Source organism: Pseudorasbora parva, chromosome 7, assembly GCF_024679245.1.
Source record: "Pseudorasbora parva isolate DD20220531a chromosome 7, ASM2467924v1, whole genome shotgun sequence".
In the NCBI taxonomy this organism is placed as follows: domain Eukaryota; kingdom Metazoa; phylum Chordata; class Actinopteri; order Cypriniformes; family Gobionidae; genus Pseudorasbora; species Pseudorasbora parva.
The window spans coordinates 29,877,195-29,892,768 of NC_090178.1; the positions used below are offsets into that span (position 1 = coordinate 29,877,195).

At 37.8% G+C, this 15,574-nt stretch overlaps 1 protein-coding gene across 1 annotated transcript in view; it reads right to left on the reverse strand.

Annotated features, from left to right (window-relative positions):
• mrpl13 (mitochondrial ribosomal protein L13) overlaps positions 1–15,574 on the reverse strand; it is a 237,122-nt gene that overhangs the window by 151,714 nt on the left and 69,834 nt on the right. The window lies entirely within an intron of this gene.

Here is a 15,574-nt window from a genome sequence, read left to right on the forward strand (position 1 = left end):
AAACTGCTAATTATAATTCATTTACAGTCCTTGAAAAACTAAAGCAACTATTTACAGAATTTACAAGTGTAAAAAAAAACTAATTTAATTCATAAAAACAGTCTGTCATAGAGTCACGCTATGGAGACGATAAGCACGAGATGTATTCATTCAATGCTTACAACAAATCTTACAAACACTGTGCAAAATAATGTATTTTGATTCGTTACTGCATCCATCAATCAAATCTGTGCTGTGTTTTGGGGATGTCACTGGACAACATGGATTTTCAACTCCTTCCAAAAATGTTCTATGCGGTTGAGATCTGGAGACTGGCTAGGCGACTCCAGGACCTTGAAATACTTCTTACGAAGCCACTCCATCATTGCCCTGGTAGTGTGTTTGGGATCATTGTCATGCTGAAAGACCCATCCACGTTTCATCTTCAGTACCCTTGCTGATGGAAGGAGGTTTTTACTCAAAATCCATGGCCCCATTCATTATTTCTTTTACTTGGATCAGTCATCCTGGTTCCATAAAAATAGCCTCAAAGTATGATGTTTTCCCCCCCAAGGTTCACAGTAGGTATGATGCAACTCAATTATTTCTCCTCTAAACACGACAAGTTGAGTTTTTACCAAAAAATTATATTTGGGTCTCATCTGACCATATGACATTCTCCCAACAATCACATGATCCTCTTGTGGATTATCCAAATGCTCTATAGCAAACTTTAGACGGGCCCGGACATGTACTGGCTTAAGCAGGGGGACACGTCTGGCACTGCATAGTGTGTTACTGATGGTACCCATACGGAAATGTAATATATGTCTATATATGAAATATCAATATATGCGATATATGTGATATATAAAGTAAAAACATATATGAAACATATTAGAAATTGGAACAATTCCATATATTGACATATATATGTATCCCATATATTATATATGTTAATGTATGTATAAAACATATTTTGACATATAGGTCTTATATATGAAATATCCTAATATGCTCATATAGAGTACAAACATAAATGCACATATATGCACAGCATCAGAAATTCCATATATTGACATATATATTTAGTCCACATAATATATATGTTTAAATTATATATGTGACAAATCATTATCACTGTCAAATGCTGTAGAGTCTTAAAATCTATACTATGTATAAAACAAATGACATTTAAAATATAAAATATTTATAATGTTACTTATTGTCAGGTGAGGCAAGAGATGAAGGACTCAAGGGTGCAGAGGTTAATGGGCTTTTTATTAGACTTCAAAAATAAACAATCGAAACACAAACAAACCCCTTCATGCTTGTAACTGGCTCGTCTTAGTTTTTTATGCAATAAGAAATACTCAAAAAAACGGGAATTCACTTTTGCCAATAGTTTGTGTTCAAACTAACTGTAAGATTCTCAATGAGGGAGTGAAAATAAATTGTATCTATTTAACCACTGAATGAGATAACATAGTAACAATTAGCACATGGACAGAAATCCAAGACAGCATTGTGAATATCAAAGCTCAACACTATAAGTAAACAAATAAACAGTAAATCAATTCTAAACCCAAAATACTAGTGATACACAAACAAAAAACAGTACCAAACAATTCAAAATGCCCTAGAGGGAAAAGGATATACAGTCTGCAATGCAAGTCTCTTGAGTGTTGTAGAAGTCCTAGCAGGCAATGAAGATATACAATCCTAAATCCTAGATTAGGCACTGGCACAATCCAACACAGGTGAGAAGTAGGTATCAGTGCATTTAAGCCCCAAAACAGAGTCCTCTGCAAGCTTCTCTGCAAACTTCCAAACACTATGAATTAACATTTTTATGGGTACATAAAAATGTGCATTTGAACAAGATTGTAAAGCATTAGAATGTACAATTCACTTAACTCTCAAACACAATGTGATTCCAGGCATTTTCACCCATGCTCCACTGCCATGCCTCTCCTCTATGCTACTCGTAACCTTAAAACCACTTCCTCCCTCTGTTGCCCTCTAGAGGACAGGATGAAAAATGTCACCCATGTACCAGAGTAACCGTTACATGCTACACAGAACAAAACATGAAAGTACACACAATGGCTATGATGAGCACAAGCCGCATGCTAAACAAACAACCCTAAACACATGGACAAAAGAGTGTATACTGCCCAAGCAAAACTAGATGCTCACACGAGACCAAGCGAATGCTCAAACTGTACACTTACAACGGGGAGGAAAACACACATGGAGCTTTTAATGTCCGAAGCCTGAACCAAAACCAAATTATGAAATGCCAGGATTCAAACACCACTATATAAATCCATATAAAATCCTATACAAGCATACTGAATGTTTGCATATATTATGTTTAAATAAACTTACATATATAAATTCGACATATATTGTTTACATATATGGCATTAACATACAGTACCATATAAAAAATCATCATATAAATAATTTTAATATATGTATATATAATAATTATTCTATGGGTATTTCATACATGGTATAAACCTATATCTTCATATATCATGAGAATGTATATATGCGCTAATAATGTATTGCCTTATATGAAACATATATGATATCACTACTCGGATATAGGGACATATATGTACATATATTACATTTCCGTATGGGTAGCCTTTGTTACTTTGGTCCCAGCTCTCTGCAGGTCATTCACTAGGTCCCTTCGTGTGGTTCTGTGATTTTTACCGTTCTTGTGATCATTTTGACCCCACAGGGTCAGATTTTGTGTGGAGAGCCCAGATGGAGGGAGATTATCAGTGGTCTTGTATGTCTTCCATTTTCTAATAATTGCTCCCACAGTTGATTTCTTCACACCAAGCTGCTTACCTATTGCAGATTCAGTCTTCCCAGCCTAGTGCAGGTCTACAATTTCGTTTCCAGTGGCCTTTGACAGCTCTTTGGTCTTGGCCATAGTGGAGTTTGGAGTCTGACTGTTTAAGGTTGTTGACAGGTGTCTTTTATACTGATAACGAGTTCAAACAAGTGCCATTAATACAGGTAACAAGTGGAGGACAGAGGAGGCTCTTAAAGAAGTGGTTACAGGTCTGTGAGAGCCAGAAATCTAGCTTTTTTTAGGTGACCAAACACTTATTTTCCACCATAACTTGCAAATAAAATCATTAAAATCAGACTGATTTTCTGGATTTTTCCCCTAATTCTGTCTCTCATAGTTGAAGTGTACCTATGATGAAAATGACAGGCATCTCTCATATTTTTAAGTTTTAACTTGCACAATTGGTGGCTGAATAAATATTTTTTTTGCCTTGAATTTAGCATGGAAGTAAGTACCTCAGTGCAAATGAGACCGGACAGTGACTGAGTGTGTAAGTGTCTTTTGTGCTGTGGGTGATTGCCGTGTTGATGGAATGCAGGTGTGCATGATTAATACTCAGGGGAAGGCGTGTGCTGTGTGGCGTGGGGTGGGGGGAGCCTGGCGTGTCTGTGACAATAATAGAGCAAAAATACTGGGAGCTGGGAATTTTGCTTCTTGCCTCAATTTATTCACAAACTTTGACACGAGTTGGCTTGCAGATCATGAAGTCTCCTAACAGATCTCATTCACATATATTCGTCATCTTTTGTTTGAAAAAGCTAGCTCATTTTAATCATCAGGCTCAGGGGAGACTAAACAGCAATCTGTGCTGTAAAGAGACCATTTGTTTTCTTCATTTATGAGAATTCAAGCTGGCATGATTTCTTCAGAAGCACACAGCTTTTGCTTGCTCTCTCTTTTTCTTCTCTGTTGTTGGCTCTGAACCTTGGACTGTGTTTGTGGCATCTGGAATTAAGCCATATTCAAAGACTTCAGTTAAAAGTGGTTGAATAAAATATATACAGTGACGTACTCCTGCTTTGCACAACAAATTTGGCATTGTTTGTGGACATTAGGTAACACTTTATTTTACAGTGTCCTTCTCCTATGTTACATGTTACTATAGTAATTACTATAAATTGTTCATAATTACATACAACTAACCCTAAAACATAATCATAACCATAATCCCATTATACTAGCCATAACCCTATAATTCTTATTACTCCGTATAAATGTATAATTACTCAGTAACATGGACACCATAAATAAAGAGTAACCGGACATTAAGATTTCAACAATGGCTCATTACCTTTTTGCACCAAAGTCAAAACATTTATTAAAATTTTAGCACTGTTTTTACTCTGCATGAGGTAAATATTGCACCAAACCAGCACCAAAATTGCACAGTGACATTCTCAGCGCAAATCAACGCAAAATTACAAATTTCAGCAAGAATCGGATTGCTCCCAATGGAATATTTGTATTGTTCCTCTGGGATTTAGATTTAGAGGAAGTGCTCACTCATTACATCTGTGTGTGTTTTATGTAAACTGAATGGCAGTATATCTCTTTTTTTTGCGTAATTTTCAGAGTGGAAGCAGAACTCATCTCTTTTCATTCACACAGGGACGTTGAGTATGATGGATGAGGCTGTCAGACCCTGCTGCTAGAGGTTAATAAACGCAAAGCAAAAGATTTGATTCGTTTGCACTTCAATATAAGCTGTTCTGGCAAGAGACTCACTCCATGCAAAATCATACTTTATCATTACTTTTTACTTTTTTGCTGGTTTTATATCTGTCCTCTTTTAGAGAAAATCCCCCTCAAACACAGCTTGGTCCAAGTAATACACTTGTCTGGCTCTAACATTAGGATAAGAGAGTTTGCTGTTCAATTTGCTGTGTTGGGTACTTTTCTGTATGCTATGTCAATATACTATGTTGTAGTGAGTGTATTTTAGGGCTCCTCCCTTCTTTAGCTCTGATACACAGGACGTTGTATTGGATAAAGAAACAAAGGCTTCTCCGTCTGCCAAGAGCGACTTATGATAGAGGACTGGCCAAATTCAATGAAAACAAAACAAAAGAAACAAGTAAAAGCATCTGTACAGTATGTTCTGTGCTGGTTGCATTTAAACCATGAGTGCTGATTTAAAATGTAAAATACACTATATTGCCAAAAGTTTTGGGACACCTGCCTTTACATGCACGTTAACTTTAATGACATATTATTCTTAATCTGCAGGGTTTTGTCACATGTCCAGCCTTTGTCTCCTGTGTTTTCCTCACGTTCTTCCTGGTTTCCGTTTTGTCACACGTTCCTTTGTTCTAGTTTTCCCGCCACTGTCAATCCTAGCGTGTTGTCAGCTGTCTCGTCATCTGTGTCACCTATTCCCCCTCGGTAGTCTTTCATCAGTGCCTGTATTTAAGTTCCTAGTTTTCACTCTGTCTTTGTCTGGTCTTGATGTTAACACCTTAGATGGCCTTCTGTGTTTCTTATGGTCTAAGGAAGTGTTAGATGTTTCTTGTAAAGACAAGTTTTTGGGAATAAAGATCTTTTGAGTTTTTGGAAGTCTTGGAACCTTCTTCAGCTATACATCTACATGTAACAGGTTTAATGTGGAGCTGGCTTTCCAAGGTTTAGGTGTGTGTTTGTGGGGATTTTTGACCATTCCCCTAGAAGTGCATTTGTGAGGTCAGGAACTGATGTTGGACGAAAAGGCATGGCTCACAGTCTCCACTCTAATTCATCCCAATGGTGTTCTATCGGGTTGAGGTCAGGACTTTGTGTAGGCCAGTCAAGTTCCTTCACACCAAACGTGCATCTATGTCTTTATGGACCTTGCTTTATGCATTGGTACACAGTCATGTTCGAACAGTAAGCGGCCATTCCCAAACTGTTCCCACAAAGTTTGAAGCTTGAAATTGTCTAAAATGCCTTGGTATGCTGTATCATTAAGAATTCCTTTCACTGGAACTAAGGGGCCAAACTCAAACCCTGTAAAACAACTCCACACTATAATCCCCTCCTCCACCAAACTTTACACTTGGCACAATACAGTCAGGCAAACCCAGACTCATCCATTGGATTGCACAGACAGAGAAGCATGATTTGTCACTCCAAAGAACACGTCTTTACTCCTCTACAGTCCAGTGGTGGTGTGCTTTACATCACTGTATCTGATGCTTTGCATTGCACTTGGTGATGTAAGGCTTGGATGAGCTGCTCAGCCATGGAAACCCATTCCATGAAGCTCTCCACACACTGTTATTGAGCTAATCTGAAGGCCACATGAAATTTGGAGGTCTGCAGCTATTGACTCCGCAGAAAGTTGGCAACTATTGCACATTGTGCGCCTCAGAATGCCCTGACCCTGCTCTGTGATTTTACGTGACCTACTACTTTGTGGCTAAGTTACTGTTGTTCCCAATTGCTTCCACTTTGTTATAATACTATGATGAACAGTTGACTGTGGAATATTTAGTAGTGAGGAAGTTTCACTAATGGACTTATTGCACAGGTGGAAACCTATCATGGTACCACGCTTGAATTTACTGAGATCCTGAGAGCGACCCATTCTTTCACAAATGTTTGTAGAAGCAGTCTGCATGTCTTAAGGTACGTTCACACTGAATGTGAATATAGCGCCTGGAGTGAATAATTTCCATGTTAAGTCAATGGGAAGGCGCATTGATGCGCATCTGGAGGTCCTGCACTGCGATAGACACATTTCACGCAGTGCGTAAGCACTAAAACTATAATAATAGTAAGCACTAAAACTAAAATAAGTTTAACACCATATTGTTTAGGTCATCATGCTGTGTATACTATTGAAAAATAAAGTGTTTAAATGTTTACTGATTGACCCCATTCACTTCTGTTTCAAGTGCATCACTGCATCTTTTGTGACTTAATTTCATCTAGCCATGCAACATTCTGCCTTCATTTTATTTATTTATTTATATTAATAAATAAATATTATTTATAATATTCTACAAACATCACACATTTGCAGTCTACAACATAATTTAGATTGTTCTTTTGATTATGATGCATATCGACTTGTGTCTGAGACTGTTGATTCACTTCACTTGAATTAAAGTGTATTTTAGGCAAAGTGGTCCAAAATGTGGTCATCTGTGTGGGCATGAATTCTCACACTTCACAAAACAGGACTTTTCGGAGGCACCAGATTTCCAGACGTGACCAAGAAAGGTTGTATGACCTAGTGAACCTTTGACCTGTGAATTCTCCCATGCAGTGTTTCAAATAACCTCTCCATTTGATACTTCCTGTGATACCAGACAGGTCAATACAAATGCCACAGAGCTTCAAAATGGGCCTGTCCCTCAAAACCAGTGACCTCATCTTGACATTTCAAACAAGATTCTTCTCGATCCAACAAACCGATTGCTAAAATACCCAAAAGAACTGGCCGATGTGATACATTTTCCAATAAAGGCAATACTGGAAGAGTACTATCTCGGTGGAATATCCTTTAGGCATTTGCATGTTGCAGAGGGACCATTTGTCTTCATCACAGTGTAAATTGTCTGCCCAAACTTTCAGTTTAGGATGATTTATAACCACGTTGAATGGGCAGCCTGGGGTTTAAAGACTCCACATGACGGGCTCCAGTTCATTCTGAATGAAAAAGACTGAGTTACATGTCTTTGGTTTTATGGTAGGTGGTCACCTCAGTCAACTTTTGGCAAACCCCCCACACATTCCATCCTTCTAAATTTAACCCCAATTACATAATTTCCCCAATTTGACCAATTACCCTACTAATTGGCAAAGCACTTTCTTGTGTTCCAACACTGGGTGAAGTACAGAGGAGTGCTCTTGACCTTATCAAAAACATTTACTTGATCATCTCAGGATTCATTAAATCATAAAGATCAAAAAGTCAGAAACCTCATCCTTTTGAAGTTTATGCAAAGTGGATTCGCAGCGCTGACAAACACAAACTCTTCCAGACCTCAGCTACAACAACAGTGTTTGAGGGAATAAAGTAGACTTTGCTTGCGGCTAACCACTGAAGACTACAGGCTGGCATATTTTTTAAATAATACATTTGTTACATTGTTACATACTGTAGGTATGTGAGACTGGAATTGCTGACGACTCGTTTTGGCAGTTCAGAACCTATTCTTTCATTTTAGGAGACAATAACTTTATTCATTGTGCACTTTGATCTTTAAATCTTTGCAGACATTTTACATTTACAAACAACTATCACACATTACAAGTAAGGTAATATTCAAGGGGAAAAAATATAGTATGGGCACTCTAAATTAACTCCAAGACCTTTCAAACCCAAGAGACATGAATAGAGAGTTTGATAAGAAAGATTTGATTTCATTTAGGCCTGTACATTGATTCATGTATAAAATGTGCAAGTAATTTGAACTCTAATTAAAGAAATGTTAAGACTAAGACACTTAGTTAAAAGTAAAAAAAAAAAAAAAGTTATTTGTTACAGTATACAAATCTTTAAGGCCCCGTCCACACGAAGCCAGAGCGTTCCCAATCCGATCTTTTTTCCCCCTCGTTTCAAGAAATATCTGCGTCCACACGAGATTACCAAAACTGACTAAAAACGATGTAGTTTGCATGCCATGCCAGCGTGTGGCGCTGTAATTCTCCCACAGAAATACACTAAAAACGGAGAAGAAGAGTTGTGGCTAGAAGGGGTATAGCAGTGGTCGGAGGTGAGGCAAAATCTCACATTAAAATAACAATACATTTGCTACTTAACAGATGCGTTTTATTAATGCCTACACCTACCCCAACCCAAAACATACCCTAACAATAATGCAGATACGTTAATTAAATGAGGCGATATTGATGTGCGCATGCCCAGTGCCCGTAGTTGTATCCCTTTAACTCTTCACTGTGCCGGACGTAGTGTGATGACATCCCCGTTTCAGAAAATATATACGGAGTCGCTGTAGCCTACTCACGAAAACGGAAGATGATCGTTTTCAGATTTATCCGCTTTGGGACCCGGTTTCGGCAAAATATAGGATTCATGCTTCTGAAAACGCCGGATCCGTGTGGACGAAACGCTAATACGGTACAAATGTATACGTATACAGCTAAACGCGCCTCCGTGTGGACGGGGCCTAACACTCCCTAAAAAATTAAGAGTTGTCTGTGTGAGTTTAGCAAATGGTTGTGCTGATGCAATCTCCAATTCAATAAAGATCTACATGATGTTTGTATCACGGCGGAATGAGAATGAAGACAGAAGTGGATCCAATAGCGAATGCAAAAGGTCTCTTTATTACTGACACAGGTAAGAGACAGTAAATAAACAGAAGAAGCTCAGTCTCTGGTGAATCATGGCAGGTCGATGAAGGACGGAAGAATCCAGGACGGAGGAATCCACATAGACACACGACACCAGGAAGACGATTGCACACGAGGAAACACACGGGGACAACTGCAATGACATAAACATTTTCTCAAACAGATAGTTGTGGTAAACAGGATTAAAACTATTTAGTACATTTTAAACGTTTAGAACAGTGAGAGCGCAGTACGGCTGAACGTGTTGGCATAGCAACGTGATACTTCCTGCCTGTGTGTCCTACGAAGGACGTCTAGTTTAATTCTGATTGAGGCAACTCCGTATACTGCATCCTACAAAGGCCGTGTCCTCCGGAGGACGCAGCCTTCGAAATTTCACGAAATGAGACACAGCTAAACTGCAGGTGAGGCAATTAAATAGGCAGGTGAGATGAGGTGCAGTGAATGATTGCAGTGATCACAGTGACCACGCATCCAACACAACCAAACGCAAAATGAGCCGGTGAATCCATCAACCGTGACAGTTTGCCAATGAAGCGCAATAAAACTAGTATTAAGAAGATTATATCTGGGCACATTGTAAATGTTCTAAACGGATTGTAATTAAGTTTTCATAAATTTCATACAATTTAAAATTCATATGCATAATCTTCTCAAAACAGTGTGTACAAAAGTCCACAAAAGTTCACACAGCCAACCAAAATTGTAATATCTCAGGGAAGAAACTTTTGCAGCTCTTTTTTTATTGAGTTTATAAAAATCACAAACATGTATGTATCATTTTTCCACACACAACAAATACTCTGTAATTTGTCATATTCTCAATTGCTCATTCTGTTTACCCCAAGTTCACACATAACAGGAAATGTGATTTGTCTTATTGTTTACACAGCAATCACAACTATATTAATTATAAGAGCTATTTTTAGAAGAAACAAACATTGTTATACAAATAATACGAATAATCATGAGATTGGTAAAATGTTACTATCCAAAGTATTAATAAGCCATTCAACTTCTATATATTAGTATTGCAGGCTACTGTTTGCTGGTAGTGTAAATGAAACATTATGATTGTTTGGAATAACAGCACATCATCGTTAAACTACAATCAATCACAATTGACCCATAATGTGTGATAAGGATAATTATCTGATGAAATTATCGGGACAGATGTAAATTAGACTTGATTGCATTACATTTGATGATAAGTTAATGGAAAATAAGCCTGTCAGTTTTGTTTGTTCTGTGTTAATGTTCATCTTGACACTTTACAGAACTGAAGGAATACTTCAACCGATTATCTTCCCATTAGCCACATCAGCTTTCATTCTCAGATCAATTTGTAAAGAGATGTAAATTGTCCATGTCATTTAAGTGTTTACTTCAAAAGTCAGTTCTATTACAGCTTTTTTATTTTTTATTTTTCAATAATTAAAACAAAACATTATGCCCCCTTGAGAAGGTGTGGCCTCACACGGTGGAGTTGAAGGAGGGAGGAGCCACGGCTTCACCCCTGGTCAGACACTTTGAGGTGCTTCGGCTCCGGGGCAATGGTGCGCACTGTCCTCCTTTCCTAGGGTTCAAGCTCACTGGTCGTGGCAGGCGTAAGCATCCAATTATACCAGTTTCTAGGGCACGGTTTATATCATTACAGACAAATGGAATACTCCTGATTGGCTAAGAAAACATAAAGTCTAAACAATTTGTCACATATGGATAGATATGTAGGATAACGTAGGAGATACGGTTGTTGTTAGGCTGGATGTATACGTCGGGGAATCCCAAGATTGGTGTAGGTGTTGACCTCGGGGGGTCCTAGAAAGGCGCCGAGAGGTCTAGGGTGTGAGGAAGACCATTCTACAGACCTGCACAGAACATGTAACACACACACAAGACTCTAGCACAATATCTCTCCTCCAAGGTTGGTGTGGCCTGAGCTTATCAACAGGACATAATATCAAAACAACCCGATGGCACAGTCTCTCCAGAGAGAGAAGTACAAATAATATAATCTACCTCATTATATAAAGAAATATAAAGAAAAAGAGGTACACTTCTATAAATGGGAAAATCACAAATGGGGGCCCCCTTCCTATCAGAACCCCTGAGGTTTCTAAAGGTAGGTGGGATACTTCTTTTGGAAGTCTTCTTTGGAACTTTCTCGTCAAGGCTGTTGTCAGGGCCCAGAGATAGGGGCCAGACTGTGTCTGGAAAGCAAATTAGACAACACACATCAGACATAGAGTTGAAATCATATTAAATCAGTTAAATGTATATTGATGATTACATAACTTGATTGTCAGTAATTATTAGATTTTGAAAAGGTAATAGCTGATTATTTAATTCATGAGGTTTTTAAAAATCATTCAAAAGGATACATTTGATGAGGAGGCAAGGATGAAATGATACATATGATAAAGAGGCCCACCCCCTCAAAATGCACAAAGATGAAGATTCCAAGAGTGTTTAGTTCAGCTTGAACTGAAAACACAGGAACTTAAATACATCAGCAAACGAGGCGATTAATAACAACACAGCTAAGCATGATGGCAAATCATATCAGTTACAATGACAACAAAGGAGTAGCTGGAAAACTGAACATCTTTTGTTTCAGTTTTCTGTAATGGAGGTTGGTTGCAGCAAGTCCTCGATGGATGCACGATGATAATGAAACACAAAGAAAAATATTGTTGGTAACCTGGTTGCAATAAGTAAAAAAATAAGTAACCTGGTTGCCTTCAAATTTGGAGTTTGTTGAAATAAAACATTTAGTTGATAGAATGAAGGAAATTGGTTTAATAAATAGAAACTCAAAATATGATTGTATCTGAACCACATAAAAAATTTGATAAATCATGAAAATAGCACAATTTGGCATGTTTCATAAAACACACACAATTACCCAATATGCTTAAACTCAAAATTTTAAGGCAACCAGGTAACTCATTTTTTAAAAATATATTTTTACAGTGTAGAACATAATGACAGTATGGAGTGTTTTGGTAGTTTTAATGCATTTTGCATGTGACATTTACTGTTTTGTCAACTGAAAGAACTGTGTGAAGAGTTTTGAAAAGGTGACCTAAGAGTTGAGAATTGTGTCCCAGCTATTGTAAAAAAAAAAAAAAAAAAAAAAAAAAAGATAACACTAATAAACCATAGGGGGAAGATAGATAGACATAGCTCAAATGATTTTACATAAATGTAAATGTACCTTTGTGTGTACAGCATAAAAAAACAGAGACTGTATGCGGCTCATCTGCAGACCCAGTGTTTTACAAGCCCTTGGTGTGATTCGCACCATTCGGTCTGTCCTCTTCCACCTGGCAGTCACATCATGTGTATTGTTACCTCTGTGCAGACATCTTCCCAAAGCCCCAGAAGTGCTTGAGAACATGACATAAGCGAAACCCATTTCCATTTCAGGGAATAGTCTGTAGTAAAACTTATTCAGGATTTCCAAGCTGTTTTTTTCCCATACAGTGACCAAGGTTTTGGATTGCATATTGATGTAGCAAGTAAGAATATATCAGACAGTAAAGAAAGTTTAATTTTGAATTAGAAAATCAAGGAAATCTTTATCAATGAAAAATCTTCAAAGTTCAAGTCGAACATTTTGATTTCGCTGATCTACATATGTGCATTTTAAGATTGAAGGCCAAACTATTTGATAACAAAAGCTTTAAAACCATGTCAGTAGATTATTTATCCTTTCTTTTCTCTCAGTCTCCTTATCTGGCCCTCTCTCTTCTCCTAAAGCTGAGCTTTGACTGATAGAGTCTTTTCATTTTTGTCTGTGTCCGTGAAGGGTCAACTGATATTTTTCAGAATAATTTTCTTCGATAAGTGACTTTACTGAAGGCTACCATGAATTAACTATGGTTATTAAATTATTTAACAATTTCACAAGTTTGTGTGCCCATATAATCTTGTATAATTTTGAAAGCGGTAAACAGATTTGGCTTGCTGTCTGCTATAGAGGGGCTCGGAGAGGATAGTATACCCGAGCTCTGATTGCCCCCCTATAACAGGCAAAATTGTACAAAAAAAGGAAAAGCAGGGGAGGAGGAGGGATGCTGCAAGAACTAACGGGAAGAGGTAAGCTGCTGGTTTTATACTTTAGTATCAATTGGAAGATTAGGTGGGTGTAATGTCACATGTTGCCCACACATTAATGATTAGTCATATGCTTAATATAATGAAAATCATGATGATGATGAAATATGATGAAAAATGTGTTAATGTTTTCAGTAAAAATGTGTAAATGTCACATTGGAGTTACTATAAATTACACAAATCATGTACATTTGGCCTATTTACATTTTAAAAAGGGAAAAAATAGTCAAAAGTTTAACAGTTTGCCATTTTTTGACCGTTTACTTCAACGAGTTGGGCAGGAATTCGTGCTCAGCAGCTTCTGTTAACATAAAGCCTACTTTGTTTTGATTGTTCATCTCAAATATTTTGACATTGACGAGCAGTGACAGACAAATGACAGCTCAGATGACAAGCTCTTGGTGCTGTGCTTGGCCCTTGCACCACTAAAGTATAGAGTTAACACTCAACACAATCTCATGGTAATGCGTATCATTAATACGAGTGTGAAATCTCGTAGAATGGATACGCCAAAACTCATTTTGGCGTGCAATTGCTACGCAGTTTTTCGCGTGCATAGGATACGCACTTTATGGCGTGCATATGACACGCTCTTGGGTAGGATTAGGGTTGTGAGGTGGGGGGTTTGTACGTATAATACGCCATAAAATGGGTATCATATGCACGCAAAAAAATGTGTACCATATGCAAGCCAAAACTAATTTTTGCGTGTATATTCTTCGTGATTCCACACTCGTACTATTTATACGCATTTTTGTGAGAACGTGCTCTTAATATATTGGGCAATTATTTCACAACCTTAATACAGAGAATACAGAGGTCTAGACCATGGCCAATGGCCAAATGCATCCCTCATACTCAGTGAACTTCCAGGAATTCCGCAGCGCCTAGTAAAGGTCTTGTCCTAGTCTACACATGACTGAAGCGTACAGATGGAATCTTGTCCACCTGTGGCTGAGTGTAAGAGTGCAGTAGCTGTAGCTGCCAAGACTGCACACTGTCTGCGATGAGAAATTTTCTTGGACAGCCGGGGAAGACGGCTCCCGGGTTCAAGCCGTCACCAGGTTTTTCCAAGACTGCCACGGGCACAATTCAGAGTTGTCGTCCGTGTTTGAGATGGATATCGCCTGCCAAGTCTACGGCTACGTTCAAAATAATGTACTCATTTTACAGAACCGTGAGTTTCATCTCTGCTCTGACCCATGAAATCATCTTTGATTCATATGTAATGTGACAGCATGCGCTGAGGGATTACGCTGCAACGCTGCAGACATCTTTAAGTGCTCAGTCTAGACTTCGACTACATGGCAACTTCATCCTGCTTACACTGTATATGTCATAAACAAAAAGCATCTCCATGGCAATCCTGCATCTTGATACAGCTTGCAAATAATTGTTCTATTCATCCCTCATCAGCTGCTGATGAAATAGCTGAACAAAGGCCAAGTAAGGTCCTTGTGCGTAAGAACAGTCTGAAGTCTTAGGAATTCCCCTACTCGCTATACTAACATATTCCAGAGTTAGAGAGTGAGAGAAAAAAAACATTTCATCAGGTCATATATTTATTTTTCAAGGACATGATGCTTACAAAGGAAACAGCATGTTGGATACGCATTATAAAGTATTTTCTTTTATTTGGCAAAGACACAAAAGTGCTTCATGACAATACTGCATTGGTAAAAGTTAGTTTATTGTAACACAAAGTTACTTTACTCATCATCACATGTTGGCACTTTGATATATGATTCAAATCATTATCTAAAACATTTGGTAAACATTAAACTAATGCTGGTAAATAAAATCAGAGCTTTTCCAGCAAATTAAGGCATGGCATTACTTGGAAATCAAGGTTTGCCATTACTAGAAAAGCTGTTTTGCAAATGCTCTGGACATTGATGGATGACATAAGATTGTGTGAAATAATAACAATCACTAGAGGTATATGTGCCTCATTTTTGTGCAAATGTTCCTGTGTCAATTTCTGGAGAATTTGCAAAGCAATGTGATGTGCACATGCTGAAATTGCATAGATTGTGTGGGACAATTCAAAACATTCAACTGAACCAGCATACGATACCTTCATATTACAAATATTTTGCTTAAAAAAAAACATGTAATGAAACTAAAAACTTTGGTGTTGTATAAATAGACTGGTCGTAACTCCATGTAATACTTATTATAATAACACAGGTTAATCACCCTTCTTGTCAATGAATAACTTATCCCTAGATTTGCCTTTTATTGCTGTCATCACAGAGACAAATCCAGCTTCTTAATTTCACATTTTGGTCAGATAGGCAAGTC